Source organism: Nicotiana attenuata, unplaced genomic scaffold (genome assembly GCF_001879085.1).
Source record: "Nicotiana attenuata strain UT unplaced genomic scaffold, NIATTr2, whole genome shotgun sequence".
Lineage (NCBI taxonomy): Eukaryota > Viridiplantae > Streptophyta > Magnoliopsida > Solanales > Solanaceae > Nicotiana > Nicotiana attenuata.
In genome coordinates, this window is record NW_017670378.1 from 602,395 (window position 1) to 619,448 (window position 17,054).

Genomic DNA, 17,054 nt, shown 5'->3' on the forward strand with positions numbered 1-17,054 from the left:
TAGGAAAATAACTCTATAAAATTTACACATGCGCGCTGCATGGGGCGACGCACCACGAAGTGTGCTTGTGGGGAACTTCAGAGAGCATGCAATCTGAGGGCAACGACAATTTACACAGTTGTGGCGCATTACGCGGCGTTGCTTTTAAAATGTAGAAAAATGTAAAACATCAATGTTGTAGATATTTTCAATATCTTTCCAACGATATATTGTGGAGACCAAACGGATTTCTGAGCAAAACGTTGTGTGTATTTTGCTGGATAATGTGCAGTATGCCTGCTCGATTTTTCGTTTCGTTCTTAAAGTGCACTATCATCCATTGATCCTCGAACAGGATCCCAGCATAATCCTTGGGCCTTTACTGAGACTTCAAAGCTCCTGAATAGCTTGAATTCATTCCATAACATCTACATAGATCAATATCACTCATACAAGGCATAAAACACACATTTCGTGCAAAACACTAGCGATTAAAGCTCAAATTCAATTAAACTGCAGCAAATTAGAGTGTAATAATAGACTAAAATACGTAATCGTAGCCTGTCATACGTATCCCCCACAAATAGGAGCACATATTAACTATAATTCACCTATGGGGTTAATTCACTCTTACAAGGTTAGAAAAGAGACTTACCTCGTCTCAAAGCGTACTTTCCGGTCCAAGGTTCTGCTCATACCCCAAATTTAGTGCCAAATGACTCGAAACAAATCAAATATTATGTAATGAAATCAATACATACTCAAAAGTTCATATTCTAACTATCAATGTGATCTCCCAAGTATATTTGAAGAATCCCTAAAATTCACCCCCGGGCCCACGTGCTCGGATTCTTAAATTTTTTGAAGAAAGTTGTTATCAATAACCCCATGAACTCAAATATATTATTTTTACTGAATTCCATAACGAATTTCGTTGTCAAATCAGATTTTTATCAAAAACCTTGGTTTTCACCTAAATCCATAATTTTCACTAATTTACATGTTATAATCTACCCATAAACTATGTATTTAACTCACATTATATAGGAATTACTTACATCTGAGTGCTAAGCAAAATCTCCTCACTAAGAGATCCAAAAATTGCACAACAATGGAATAAATGAGCCAAAATGACTAAGTACCATTTTACAAGAGACCTCACTGCCTCCAGCGATCTCGCACATGCGGTCGCACGGCCACGCCTGCATCATCGCTTTTGCAGACAAAAGTCCGCTTCTGCGGAAGTGTCCAAGCATGCTGGCTTCGCTTCTATGGACAGGGTACTGCTTTTGCGGAGCGTGGGGCGCACCTGCGGATCCTTGGCTGTGCCTCCTTGGGTGCTTCTACAAGCTAGCACCTGCGGCTGGCCAAGCGCAGGTACGATTATGACAGCAACTTGGAGCTTCAGCTATTCCTCCCAAGTTCTAACTTTGTCCGAGCCTCATCCGATTAGCACCTGTGGCCCCCCAGGCCCCGCCCGAATATACCAATAAGTTTGAAATCATAAAACAGACTCGCTCGAACACTCGAAATTCACCTAATAACGCTAAAAAGAAGAATCACACTGCAAACCAATTGAATCAAAACAATGAACTTCAAGTTCTTTAATTTACTCCCAATGCGCCGAAACTACTAGGAATGACACAAAATTTTGCGTGCGAGTCATAAAAGGTATTACGAAACTATTCCCAGTCTTTGAATCCCATTTGGACCTTGATATCAGAAAAACCTGCTCCAAAAATTTTTAAGAACTTCTAAAACTATCGAAGAACAAACTTTCACTATTATGCGCGAAAATGCTCCGGGTCATCCAAAACCCGACCCGAATGGATGTCCGATTCCCAAATCATCAAATAAACCTATTGGAACTGCAAATATTGATTCCGAGGTGGTTTTCTCAAAATGTTGATCGAAGTCATAAATGCCCTTTTAAGCCAACCTTAAGGAACTAAGTATTACGATTTCAACTCGAACCCTTCCAAATCTCGAACTAACCATCCCTGCAAGTCGTAAAATAGTAAAAGAAAATTGTCACGCCCTAACCTCGGGAGGCGCGACCGGTGCTCAATCGAGTGAACCCCAACTGAGCAAGCCTTATTAATACATTTCTACCCCAAATCAATAATGTTAAGGGGACCACGCTATCATTTATTTAGACAATAGTAAAATTTGAACATTCACATTGTTAAACCATTTTCATGCCACAAACCTTAAAACATAGTTATGTTTTCAAAATTTCGTACAGTTATAGTTTAGAAGAGCTAGAGTACAAAGTTATACCATGGTTCATTGACCTATCAATACCCGTACATAACCCACAAAATCGTCTACGGAGCCTCTAGGGATACAACAGACAATAATGACAATGCCGGCAACAAGGCCCCGGCTATATCTCAAACGTGGATATCTATAACAAAAGATGTACTACATAACCCCTCAAAGGAGAAAGGAGCTCACCAAGACTTCGAGAGGAGGATTCTCCGCTATGCGTGATCGGCATTATCCGCTATGGAGCCACCTACATTGATTTAAAAATGTAGCGCCCCCAGCAAAAAGGATGTTAGTACCATGGAATCGTACTAGTATGTATAACTAAACACCATCCTGTTAGAAAGAAAAATCATACAACAGTAAAGAGGAAATTGTAAAGACAACAAAGTCACAATTAAGCACCATGTCAACAATATAAGGAGGCTCACATGATTTTCACATAGTTTCTGAAATTTTACATTGGAACATCCCACACTGTTGCATCATTATCAACATTACCACCGCTTCCTTGAGCGGAGTCCGATCACAGCCCGATCGGCTAAGCCGTCTCCCCGAGACGGTACCATTATTTCATTCACACTTTCCAGTTTCAATCATCAATACATTACCACCATGTGTATATATCTTGGCATCCAATCACCACCCGATCGGCTAAGCCGTCTCCCCGGGACGTTACCATTTTCCGTTATTCATCTCACTCCAATCCTTGGTTACACATGTATTAGTTTACCAGTAGTTTGGGCCACAATTTCCACATTCCATAACTCACGTTTCACAATGTTCCCATTTTCAACATTCACTTTGCCACTTAAGATCATAGGCATATACAAAAGCAATTTAAGTCATAAGCATAGAGAGGAATTCGTCAACTTTGGCATTTGAGTCCCAAAGTAACCTTGGCATGACATTTAGGCATTTAGCACATAGATCATATTCCCCACACATCCTTCATTTACAAAGAATAACACATTAAACACATGAAGAAGTACCTACCACATACATTTTCACAACATCAATTCTCTTAACATAACAAGTATTGCATCAATCATGTTTCGAAGTTACAATATTTACACGGGCACCATGGAAGCTTAGTTTCTAAGAGGAGGGGGTTTTAGCCATACATACCTCAATGGATTTTTCCTTAAATCTTTATAATAAATTTCGAGACTCTTAGCACTTCAATCTATTTTATAAGAATTGCAAATTAAACCAAGAATTAGAGACATGATTAGGATTCTAGCTCATTTGAGCATTTTACCAAGCACTTAGTGTGCACAGTGATTCTAGGACCCTTTTGTGAGGGATTTGCATCATCCTATACTATAATTGCTATCTTTTTGGTTCACAATCTCCCCATACCTCATTATATTTTATGCATGCAAGATTATCAGCCCTTATACCCATGAACCCACTTGCTAATCACTTATTTTTATTAGAAATTTCGAAATTATAGGTGAGGGTACAAGTTCATACCTCTTAGGGTGAAGACCTAGCAATTTAACTTGACAATCTTCAAGGATTTGGGGCAAGGGTTAAGTGGTGACTTGATGAAGATCACTCCCTCTCTCTCTCTATAACCTCCCCCCTCACTCTATACGTAGTGAAATAACAGAAAATGGTCTAATGGGGTGTTATTAATGGAACGGAGTCGGGTTTTAAAATTTAGAAAATAGAAGCTCCGACGAAATCTACGATCTCATATGCGATCGCATACCTGAACACGCTACATGGGTATCGACAGAAATGCAGTTCGCATACCTATTCTATGGTCGCATAATGCACCACAGAACTGCCCTTTACAAAATCACAAGGGGATTATGTGATGACTATGCGGCCCGCATAGTGGTTATGCGATCGCATAATTGACCGCATAGTTGACCTCAATTTATCCATCACACTGACTGACTCTACGGCAACTATCCGGTCCGCATAGCTATTCTACGATCGCATAGTGGACCACAGAAATGCACTTTTATGGAAAGTACTATTCCTTGACTTTTTAATGCATAGATCAGTCCAAAGGGTCCGAAGAATTTTACACATTTCTAACTGTTGGCCCAAGAACATGTGATGTTTTGAAGAATGACAAAGGAACTCAGTCATGGACTAGGTCCATCTTGTGAAGCACAATCATGATCAATCTATACATGTGAGATGCACGTGACGGAGATAAATCCTACTGAACAAGAAGTAATATCTCCTGATTTGATCGAAAAGGTTTCATATTAGATAAGGGGAGAAAGTCTCCTTATATGAAGAGAACACAATTTAGGATGAAGATAGTGTTATAGTTTGAGATCATTATGAACTCTTCCACGATAGAAGAGTAGTAATTTAGTCCCAATCCAACTCTGATTACTAACCTATTAAATATTAGTATTGTTCTCTTTTACAGGTAATGCACATACGCAGAAGTTAAACTAAATTGAGAGCAAAAGAGCAAGGCGATTTTGCAAGCAATTTATGTGTGATTTGAGTGTGCACTCCTGAAGCTAGTTGAACGAGATAGAAGAACCAGTTACATTGTCTATCTTTTATTCTAGTTCAATTGTAGTAGGTTGTTTAAAATTGTACCTGTCAGCTTTCATAGAAGCAATTGTATTAGGTACCTAGAGTGTTCAAGTTATAACTAACTTGAAGTTATCGCAACAGTTGAGGCTATGTGCCACAACGTGATTAGAGTTAATCGGTAGGTTTACAAAGAGTTTTTGTAAATGCTGTTTTGGCTCGGTGATTTAAGTGGAAGTTTGGGAAAATCCTATTGAGTAGTAGGTCGTGGTTTTTTCACCTTTTGAGCCAGGTGTTTTCCATGTAAAAATCACAGTGTCTTTTATTTTTTGTATTTATTATTCCGCAAACAGTAGTAGTTGGAAAACCTAGAAGAACCAGGTCCTTCAATAAAGAACTTAAGCAAAAATTGGGTACCACACAAATCACCCCCCCTCTTGTGTGTTATAGACGCTTAAAACATCAATTGGTATCAGATCGGGTTATCCTTGAAGAGGCTAACACCTTAGGAAAAGATCAAAATGAGTGCACCACCTGTAAACTGGGAAGGGCAATCCACTGCTAGGCCTCCACTTTTTAATGGTCAGTACTATTCTTGGTGGAAGAACAGGATGAGAGATCACATCATAGGAGAAGACTATGAACTCTGGGACATAGTCACTGATGGTCCTCTGGCAACTATAAAGAAGAATGCTGAAGGTATGGATGTGCCAACTACAAGAGCTCACCGCACTACTGAGGATCTGAAGAAATGGGAGAAGAATGCCACGACCAAGAAATGGCTTGTGTGTGGACGGGGTCCAGACGAATACAGCTGGATTCAAAGCTCTACTACAGCAAAGGAAATATGGGACACTTTAGAAGTGTTTCATGAAGGAACTCCACAAGTAAAGAGATCAAGAGGGACACTGTTATATTCTCAATATGAGAATTTCAGTATGAAGGAAGGAGAATCTATCCAGGAAATATACACAAGGCTCACAACACTAACAAATGAACTTAAGTCTCTTGGGAGAATTATCCTTGAAGAAGAGAAGGTTGAGAAAATCTTGACAAGAGTCTTACCAATGACTTGGGAAAGCAAAATCACTACTATTCAGGAATCAAAGAACATTGCTACCCTCAAGTTGGATGAGCTGATTGGAAACCTCACTGCCTATGAACTGAAAAGGCAAACCATTAAAATGGATGCACCCAAGAAGGAAAGAAATCTGGCTCTCAGAATAGCTGAAGTTCCAGATCTGGAGGATGATGAAATGGCCATGATCACAAGAGATTTCGAAAAGTACCTGATGAGAGGAAAAGTTTCTTCAAGAGATACAACCTTCAACAAACCAAGGGTTCCTGAGAAACAGACCAACGAGGGTTGCCACAAATGTGGTAAGACAGATCACATGATCAAAAACTGTCCTCAATGGGAAATTGAGTGGAAGAAGGAAAGGGCTGAACGAAGGAACAGGAAGAAGGAACAGGTTCAACCCAAAAGGATAAAAAGATCAACAAACGCTCTGGTTGCTGCTTGAGGAGAAGCATCAGATGAGGACTCAAAAGATGAAGCTGGAGATAAACAAGCCCTTATGGCCATCGGAGAATCAGATGATGAACAAGAGGTAAGTGTCCTTCATCTCAAAGACAAGATTAAATTCCTATCTAAAGAAAGGTTGTCTGAGCTATTGCTAGACTTCATTGATGAGTATAAGATAATTAACAATGAGAAGGAAGATCTGTCCATGGAATGTGTCATCCTAAAAGCCAAGTGGAAAAATCTAGAATATAGGGCTAATGAGAGTGATAGTAAAAATGCTGAGTTGAAGAACCAGGTTCTTGAACTTGACACTAGTGTCCTAGAACTTAGGTCTGAAAACTTAAAACTGAAACTAGGAACAGGTAAAAAGGAAGCTGATCACACTTAAGTCACCCTAGAAGAAAACATAGGAAAAATGAAGGATGATTTGTACAAGAAGGATGAGCAGATAAAAGTCTTATAAGAAGATCTAGGGAAGGTAAAACATGAACTAGATAGAACTTGCAAATGGAACAAGGCTTCTGATGCACTTTCCTGGCTACAAGAACATCACAGTAGAAATAAAAGAGGACTTGGCTATGGGACTCAAGCACCTAAGTGGGATCCTAAAAGCAAGTATCTCACTCTTCCTGAGAACAAAATCTGCACACATTGTGGGAAGACTAGTCATTACTAAAATGAATGTAATGCAAAAGAAAAAGGCCAGTCAAAAGAACAAAGCTATTGATTAAAAGAAAAATAGGCTGCCTGGGTGGGCGAAAAGGAATTTGATTTACCTCTTTTCCTATATAAAGGGACCCAAACTAGTTTGGGTTCCTAAGACTAACCCTTGATTTCTTTTTGAAGGTCCAAGTGAAGGGAAGTAGCCAAATATGGTACATGGATAGTTGCTGCTCAACACATATGACTGGAAGCAAGAACCAGTTCCTTTCACTTGAGGACATAAAGGGAGGTAATGTCTCCTTTGGTAATGGGAAGAAAGGTGAGATTATTGGGGTTGGAAAGGTAAGTAAGAGAGACTCACACTCCATTGAGAATGTCTACTTAATAGATGCCTTGAAATACAGCCTGATCAGTGTGTCACAACTGTGTGATAGAGGTAACCTTGTAGCATTCACCTCTACCAAATGGTTTGTGATTAACCTTACCACTGACAAGATTGTTTTTGCAGGGAAAAGAGTTAACAATATTTACATTGTAGATTTTTCTACTCTTTCAGAAAATGAACTCACCTGCCTAAGTGTGTTGGATAATGATCCCCTCCTGTGGCACAAAAGACATGGTCATGCTAGTCTGAATCAGCTAAACAAATTAGTCTCTAAGGACTTGGTGATCGGGATACCTCACATCAACTTCAAGGAAGACAAAGTTTGAGAGGCCTGTGCATACGGGAAGCAGGTAAGATCATCCTTCAAAACCAAGAAAATGGTAAGCACAACTAAGACATTGGAATTGGTTCATATGGATCTTTGTGGTCCAATGAGAACCTTGAGCAGAGGTGGAAAGAAATATGTGATGGTACTTGTCAATGATTATTCTAGATTATCTGGGTACTATTTTTAACATCTAAAGATGAAGCATCAAACATGTTTACTGCCTTTGTTAGAAAAACTCAGAAACAACTAGGTAATCAACTTGCATCCATTAGGTCTGATCATGGAACTGAATTTGAAAATGCTAAGTTTGCTAAATTCTGTGATGAGCATGGCATAGATCATAACTTCTCTACCCCTAGGACCCCTCAACAAAATGGAGTAGTTGAAAGAAAGAACAGGACTCTTGAAGACATGGCTAGGACTATGCTTCTTTCTCGTAAACTGCCCCACAGCTTCTGGGCAGAGGCTGTAAACACTGCATGTTACATTATCAATAGATGCATGACTAGACTTCTTATAGAGAAGACTCCCTATGAGTTACTTAAAGGGAGAAAACCAAATATATCCCATATTAGGGCATTTGGATGCAAATGCTTTGTGCATAATAATGGAAAAGACTTCCTAGATAAGTTTGATACCGGAAGTGATGAGGGAGTATTCTTGGGATATTCTTCACATAGCAAAGAATATAAAGTGTTCAATAGAAGAAATTTGTGTGTAGAAGAAAGTGTGCATGTAATGTTTGATGAAACAAACATTCTTTCTGAGAGACAGGAACATGAAGATGAAGCCATTGGACTGGTAAAGGATTTGATTGAAGTCTCAGCACAAGTTAAAGTGGCACCAAAAGAAGGAACAAGTGATGGAATAGGTTCTTCCATCAAGGGCAACCTGAAAGGGGGAACTAATCAAAGAGAGTTCCCTAAAAGAACCTATGCATGATCCTATTCCTCAGCAACAGAACATGCGAGAAACATCTAGCAAAAATCAGTTGGTTGTGAAACCTCACAAGTATCAAAGTTATTGAGAAAATTATCACTGATCCAACATTTGGAGTCAAAACCATATCACAATTAAAGAAACTGTGTGCTTTTGATGCCTTCCTATCTCTTATTGAACCTAAAAATATTGTTGAGGCTTTGCAGGATGCAGATTGGGTAAATGCAATGCAAGATGAACTCAATCAGTGTGAGAGAAGTCAAGTTTGGCATCTAGTTTTGATGAGTTATACGAGTCCACCAAAATATAGAGTAACTGGTCCTCGATGAGACTGATATGAAGAATGAAGTAACAACTGAATGTAAAGAAGGCCGGAAATGTTCTACATGGAAAAAATCCCACACAAGGGGATCAAAAAAACCACGACCTACACCAGTAGGCTTTAATCTCACTAACTTGTAATCTACCTATTACAAGCCACTTTACTATACTCCCGATTGCAAAGGCTTTAAACTAACTTGTGATGCACCACCACAAGCCACTCTATAACTCTCCTAGTTACAGAGCATTTAACTTATGAGTACTACTAGTCACAACATAAACTACAAAGTTTACGAATTTTGTTTGTTCCTAAACCAGTGCTTCTAAGAAAGCTGACTAGGAATTACAATGTAGAACAATTAACAAGATTACAACTCAACTATCGACATACATAGGACTTGATTAGAAGCTCATCCTTAGTGGAGTTATCTTATTATTCTTGACACACACAATGACTTCAATGCTAGATGAACTTTGCTATGCTTGAGAGACTATCATTGAATCTGTATCGGAAGTGTGTCTTGCACCAAGTTATTTTATCATAAAACATATCAAAATAGGTAGTGATGTCAACTCTTGGTGTACTTCTTCCAGATTAGAGGTGACTGCTGCACAGTCTGAGCATCCACTTCCGGGCATATGCGTTCCAGCTGGATAGTGGGCTTTGTACTTCCTGTCAGACACACCAACAGACCAGGTCCTAATTGTGTACGCACCAACAGACCAGGTCCTAGTTGTGTTCCTCTTCTGTACTAACTGCCAGATGGTCACTTTCTTCTGTCATGTTCCAGCTGTGTACCTGACTTGTACTTTCTGTCAGAGAACCCTGATTTCATTTACCTTGAAAAGCTAACTACAATTAGATTTGATTTTCAAAACATCGTGTTCCACATCCATGTTTACCTTGAAAAGGTAACTACAATTAGATTTGATTTTGTGGTTCTAAAAATACGTGATCTATTTTTATGCTAGTTGTTTAGGCAATAGATGCTAAGTGAAAGACTTGGAAACAAGATAAGAGCTTGAAAACAAGATGATAACCAGAGCGAATGGCCGACAATCGGGGCCTTGAGCTTGCTTATTCGGGGCCTTGGGGTCGAGTCTGATGTCTCGCCGAGGGTAGTCGATGGATGACTAACAGTTATAATAAAATTAGTGATGGTTCTTTATGGACAATAATAAGCAATAAATGAAGAACAATAAAGGGAACACTGAATATAAGTAATACTTGCAAGTAATGTTATCAATGGAATATGTTAGAGAGCAGAGAGAATGTTCTTGTGTATTCAATATTGAGCAATAGATGTCTAAAAAATGACAATGATCCCCTTTATATATGAGGGGAATCCTAGTATTGTACAAGTGCATTTATTACAAAGATATGGGACTGGTACAACCATATAATGCCCCGATTCGGGTCTGAACTAGCCTACTGGATGTTCTCAGCTCTAGTCGCATGCCTTGGGGACTGCCCACTTCCCTACTACGACTATCGATCGATACTGCCCCGAGGTCGTCGTCGATAACCCCCCAGACATGGATCTCGACCTCAGTCTCGAGGCTTTGGAAACATGCTCATGAAGCATTGTATGATCGAAAATTGGTCCCTCCAATTTTACCGTGTACAGATAGTCCCCGTGTTTCATAGGGTGAAGCGATAAGCAACGACTTTGATATCAATCTCCTCGACCTTCCCTCGATGATATCATACTCATGACGTAAACCTTTATGATAACTGAGGTGTCCCATCGATTTACATTTCTAGAATCAGTCAATGTACCTTTCCATAATTGTTCGATGTACCGTCGTTCCCCTTTCCATATTGATTGCGCCGTCGGTTACACTGTCGCCCTTCCTATAAATGGAAGCCTTCTTGATTCAAAACTTCAATCAAATGTTCTTCAACATCCCTTTACCCCTTTTTTCTTTTCATCTTTATCCATTGTTACTTCTCATGTTTGAGGCCAGTGGCCTTAAGGTTACATGGCAGTGTCCTCATCAGCTACGCCATGGCCTCTTTCCAGAGCTTTCCCTTCTCGGGCGCCATTGTACTGATTTGTTATTGTTGTTTGCCCAAGGTAATGAGATAAGGGTGCCAATTTCTTCCAACTCGGGAAGATATTTGGACTCTACACTGATGCTCAAGAGGATGTTTGGACTTTACACCGTTGCTCAACTCCCTACTCCGGCCTGGTGTGGCACTTCATCCCTTTTTCTTTTTGTGGGGTGATGTGGCACTACCGTACACTAGCTTGCACGATACAATGTTCCAAGAAATGGACTCAAAGTAGCCGTGCAGGTAGGGCCAACCCTCGCCAAGTCTTCTATCGGGTCGTGATCTTCTTGCCCTGGTAAAGCTTTTGCTCTTTGGCGGGCTACGGCTTTTTCTTCATTTTTTTCTTCTTCTTTTGCCTCGTCTTACAGCCTCTTCCTCGTCCTGCAAGACACCGTTATGGAGGCTGAGATGAGTCCCCGAAGAAATAATTCTTGAAGGCGTTGCTCCCGAGGATGTAGCCTCGAGATTAGATTAGACTTTTAGCTGCTGCTAATGTTTCTTTGTTTTTGTGCAAGGACCCTTCGTGGGCTTTGTAATCATGTGTATGGACCCTTCGTGGGCTTTTGTAATCTTGCGTTCATTAATACAAAGATGTTTCTTCTATTTGTCTCTCATTTATGCTATATTTCCCTTTATCTGCGTTCGTCATAAATCTGAACGCATGAGTCTACCGATCAGCACGAATACCGAGCTCGAGTGTAAGTATCAACCTGGTTCCTGGTTGATCAATACGATATCCCATGGAACCCCTTGCCGATCCTCAGATTGAGCCCAAACTGGATTGACAAACTCAGGCCGTCGGGGCCCCTAACTTCGAGTTGAGTAGGAATAGGGTTTTGACATCTTTAGAACACAATTTTTCCTTTTAGGCCCTTGTTATTGTCCTCGAGGGGAACTTGCTCTGATATCTCAAAATAAAGACAGCATGCAGGCTTTCGAAAATAGTCCCCGAGTGAGAGTTCGTTCAAACTCGGACGACTTGGAAACTTGTTTTGTACTTGGAGAGAAGATAGCCTCAAGGCATTGCAGATAGACCCGGGATGAGGGTACGTCTGGACTTGAATAGCCCCTAGGTTAAACTAACTGAGAAAACATTTAACTTTATCCGTAGGCGAAAGATAGCGCTATGGCTTTATTGGTAGTTTCTTAGAAGGAGTTGGCTCGAGCTTAGGTAGCTCGAGGTTCGGAAAATCAGGTAGATGATCTGCACTTGCGATAGCAGAAATTCTCGAGATAGGGTACCACTTCGAGGTCAAACCCATATGATTAGATTTTTAGAGTTTATCTTCTTCTTGGCAGAGATCCTCGGGATCAGGTACTATCTAGAGGATTATATTGATATATACGACTCCTTAGAGCATATCTTCTTTTTGGTAGAGGTCCTTGAGATCGGGTACCATCTTGAGGCTTATAATGATATAAACGACTCCTTAGAGCATATTTTCTTTTTGACAGAAGTCCTCGAGATCGGGTACCATCTCGAGGCTTGTAATGATGTCAATGGCTTCCTAGAGCGTATCTCGTTTTTATCAGAAGTCCTTGAGATCGGGTACCATCTCGAGGCTTGTAATGAAATCAATGGTTCATTAGAGCCTAACTCTTTTTTGACAGAAGTCCTCAAGATCGGGTACCGTCTCGAGGCTCGTAATGATGTGGGGGTTTTTTGATACCTGAAATATCGAATGGCGGAGTTAATTGCATGATGCGTTTATGAAGCGACCAAGGCAGTTCCATTGGTACATATTCCCAAAGTGTAAAACGGCTTAGTCAGCATTTTTAATTGGCCTTTGAAGCAGGCGGATAGTCGCCGCTTTCTCCACATATAGGGTTGTATTCCTTCTTTTGAGGATTCCGCTATTCCATGTAGTTGTCCTCCTCTATAGAGCTTTCTTTTCCTGCGTTAGGACCTTCATCATTTCAACTTTGAAGCCCTTGCTCGAATTCCTTAGTTTTACCACAGTTATGGCTGCCACAGCAAGGTCCGCTCGACAAGGAAGGGGAGTTTCGCCCTTGAAGGCTTTTTGAACAAAAATGCTCGAGGTCATTGGGAGTATGTCTCGAAGTTTGTTTCATTAGTAGGAGACGGGCACCTTGAGTCAACGAGGAATGATTGTGGATGGGGAAAAGGTTGTACTGTGGATACCTTCCCCGGGAGAGAGCATCATGGATCATGCTGAGTGGCTTTTGAATGTATACACGTACCTCTTCACGCTGGGCCCCCCTGATAGGGTTGTACTTGACTTCTGTCGAAAGTACCAGGTTACCTTGGCATAGGTTCACCCGTCATTTTGGAGGATAGTGTTGATGATTAGGTTCTTCGCAGAATAAGCAGGGCTCGAATTCATTTTTAGTCATCTCATCAGACTGTATCAACCTTTCCACCATCGGGTCCTGATGACCCTACGATCCGATCCACCACGCTGTTCATTATTAATGACGGAAAAGACGGGGATCGGGGATGGATGAGCCGATTCGTCCGAGTACGAACTGTCGATGTTATCCCTGTGGAGTTTCTGCTATTTCCCGAGGAATGGAATTTTATGCGTTAGTGATATACTTGTGCCTTTGTAGTTTTGCTTATGGCGCAGACAGGTTTCATAAATGCACCTTCCATTCCCTTTTTGCAGCAATTTCATGGACGCCGTGCAAGGTCCCAGACCTGATGGACTGGGTTCAGGAGCTGGCGACTCATTCGACTTATAATGAACGTAAGTGGAGAGCTTTGTTTAATGACAGATGAGAGGCCAAACATGACAGAAAGTACAAACTTAGTCAGCTGTGTACCTGACTTATACTTTGTGTCAGCTGTGTACCTGACTTGTACTTTCTGTCAATTTCCTCCTTTTTGATGATGACAAACTTAGTCAAGGACAACAACTGTTTAGAGCAAAAATTAGCGGATGAGATGCCACTAGTGATGAAGTTCCCCCTTAATCTAACATATCCATCATTCTCACACTTAAGGTCCCCTTTAATCTAAGAACTTCATCACTCTGAAGTTTACTTAGGTTCCCACGTAAGTTTCCCCTTAAACTAAGCTTTCTTCCCCCCCTATGGCATCATTAAAAAGGATAGAGATATAGAGAAGCAGACAATAAGCACCAGCAGATAATAAGCATAAAGAAGTCTAACACAGCTAGCTCATGCCACATATGTGCACACAACATAACAGAAAAGAGAAGCCAGAGGAAGACAATGTTTTACAGGAAAGCAAAGGGGAGTTGTTTCATTGATATTTACATTGGACTGACCAAGTCAGGAGCAGTAATGGGTAATTTCAACATGCCGTCACACAAAAACAAAACAAATAAACACCAGTAAAACAGCGTCCGCAGGAGGTTGGAACAAAAATAGCTAGACACTAGGGAGGATCGTAGGGAGCACTAGGGGAGGGAGGCTTTGATGGAGAGACAACAGTGGTTTTGAGAACCAAGTCCAGTCTGGCATTTGCAGCCAGTTGTTCTTCAAGTAGTTGAGCCCGGAGTCTCTCATTTTCCTTTCTCAGTTGAGCAACCTCCTCATGTACAGAATCAGGTCCCTTAGCTGCTTGGCTAAGCTGAGTTTCTAGAATGGCATTTCGAGCCCTCAACCTTTGTATTTCCTCAGATGCTATATTTTGGGCGTTTATCAGCTGAGAAATGGTCGAAATGCTTCCACCATCTTTTTCTATGCATTCACATTCTTCTAATGTAGTCTTTGAAAAGGTTTGCTTGCATGTTCCTACTCTAGGGTTTCCCAAGGGACCCTTATAGAATCTGAACACTTGAGTGAGGAGAAAGCCATAAGGTAATCCATGACTGCTGCCCTTAAAATTTGCCACCTTTTGCATATGATCTATCATGATTGCTTGCAAGTAGATTGGTAAAAATTCATCAAGCGCCTCCATCAGGACCAAATCTGATTTTGTAGCAATTGAAAGTCTCTTAGACTGGGGCAAGAGTACTTTATTGACCAGTTCAAAGAGAAGCTGGTACTCAGGAAGCAATACCTTCTTATGAACCTGTTGCCCCTGTTGAATAGCTTGCTCTTTCATAATGCCTCCCCGAAAGTTTACTCCACAGACACCCTTAACTGAGTTCATACCTTTAGACGGGACTTTGAGAACCTTCCCCAATGTTGAAGCATCTAGCAAAATGTCAACTCCATTTACGATAGCACAGATGTGGTCCCCCTCAACAGTTAAAAGAGAGGCGTAAAAGGCTTGTACGGCATCTTCTTACACTAGAGGCATTCTTTCTTCAAACAAGTGTTCCAATTGTTGAAACTCCACCATTTCCAGAATTTGACGGATTCCTGTCATTTCCGTAATAGCTCGATCAAATGTGTGTCCCCATAACACTTTCTGAGTTCTTAGTCTCTATTGCAAGAGACCCCCATCATTGGCCATGGACATTGACTTCTACCTTTTTTTGCTACAACCTTCATCAGACTTCCCTTTCCAGCTTGTTATCCCCACATTATTGTTTTTAGACGCAGTCTGCTCAGTCTTACTAAATTTCAACTTGCTCCGATACGTTACAGATGACCCTTTCTGTTTCTCAACAGTTTTAGCGAATCCCTTTTTCATGAACTGTTGAGTTGTGATAGTTTGTTGTACTGAGGAACCAGGTTCCTTGAAAGCATCTGTGTCTGCTTGGTTTACTTACCCACTTTTGATGAAATCCCTTGGATTCATTTTCTCCTTTTTCTTGGCTTGACACTCCTTTTGCTTTTCTGAAATCAAGATTCGGAGTTGACTTACTGTAGTGAACTAATAGTGAGAGATTTTAAGGAACACCCTATGATCTTTGAGTGAATGAGGGGTACAGAAGTGGGTTTGCATAGAGGAGGAAAGGGTTCATCTGAAGATTTTTCTGGAAATATTTCACGAGTCAGGGACTCCAAGAATTCCGCAGTTCTTGCATTTTCTAAAAGCGAGATCTCTTCCCTCTGATACTCGGACGAGAAATAAACTTCTTCATTCATCAGACTTTCAGCAGCTAAGGCCATTATGTTGTGAGCTGCTACTATTTCAGGTAACTCCTTGAGAGTCACAGTGTCCAACATAGAGGAGTTTATATACTGGTCAGGGTCATCCTCATGGACTTCTGAAACCAGAGAAGTAAGACCTTCTGTATGTTAATTGGAAAAGTCATGGGATTGACTGGACGTAGAGTCCTCAAAATAATGGCAGACAAGGTTTAGTAGAAATGGAAAGACAGTGGGAGTGGAGAACATACCAGAACTGTAGAGTAGTAGAGTGCGGGAGACAATAATGATCTGAACTTGGTTTCAATGAAGGCGTCGAAATAGGGACGGTGCATGAAGTGGTAGACTGAGACGATTGTTCGATCACCATTTGAAAAATACTTTCCAGACAGGTAGCTTGGAGAGAGTGAGAGATGAAGAGTGAATTCTAGTTGTACAATGAAGAAGAAGGTTCATGACTTGTCTTAGGAGGGAAGAAAAGATTTATTGGAGGTGAAGCTAATGATGAGTGAAGAAAGAAACAGGTTCTGAATAGTCCTAGAGACGGCGACAGGTTTATGGGAAAGAGGTGAAAGGATTTTACGGATAAGACATGACGGACAGACCTTGAAAAGTTTGATGATGTTGTAGCTGAATTGCAGGACAATTATTACACCTTTTTTTGTATAGAGAGGGCATGAAAAAATTAAGCTCATTACCACTAACCTGAGAGACGAGAACTTGAAGCTGGATCAATCCTTTTGAACAAGATTTCACAGCTCCCCCTTTTTGCAGCTGATAACTTCACCCTTAGCTTCTATGATCGTCATGCATGTTTACCTATAACAGTATTGATATGAGTTAGGCTTGGATAGAAAACACTTTAGCTGCCTTTACCTGATGGTCTCTTACACAACCAGCAAATTGAAAGATCAGGTTCTTCATTAGATTCCTGTGACTCCATCTTCTCATTGATTTCTCTGGAATGTTCAATTCTTAAGGCTTTGTTACCGATGTCTGGAATTTGGTGTGCTTTCCATCGAACAGTCCTTCCTTAATAATGATCAGCGAAAGATCTCTCAGTTCAAATTTTTTCTCCAGTTGTTGGTGTGGTCCTTTTATTTTACTTTCT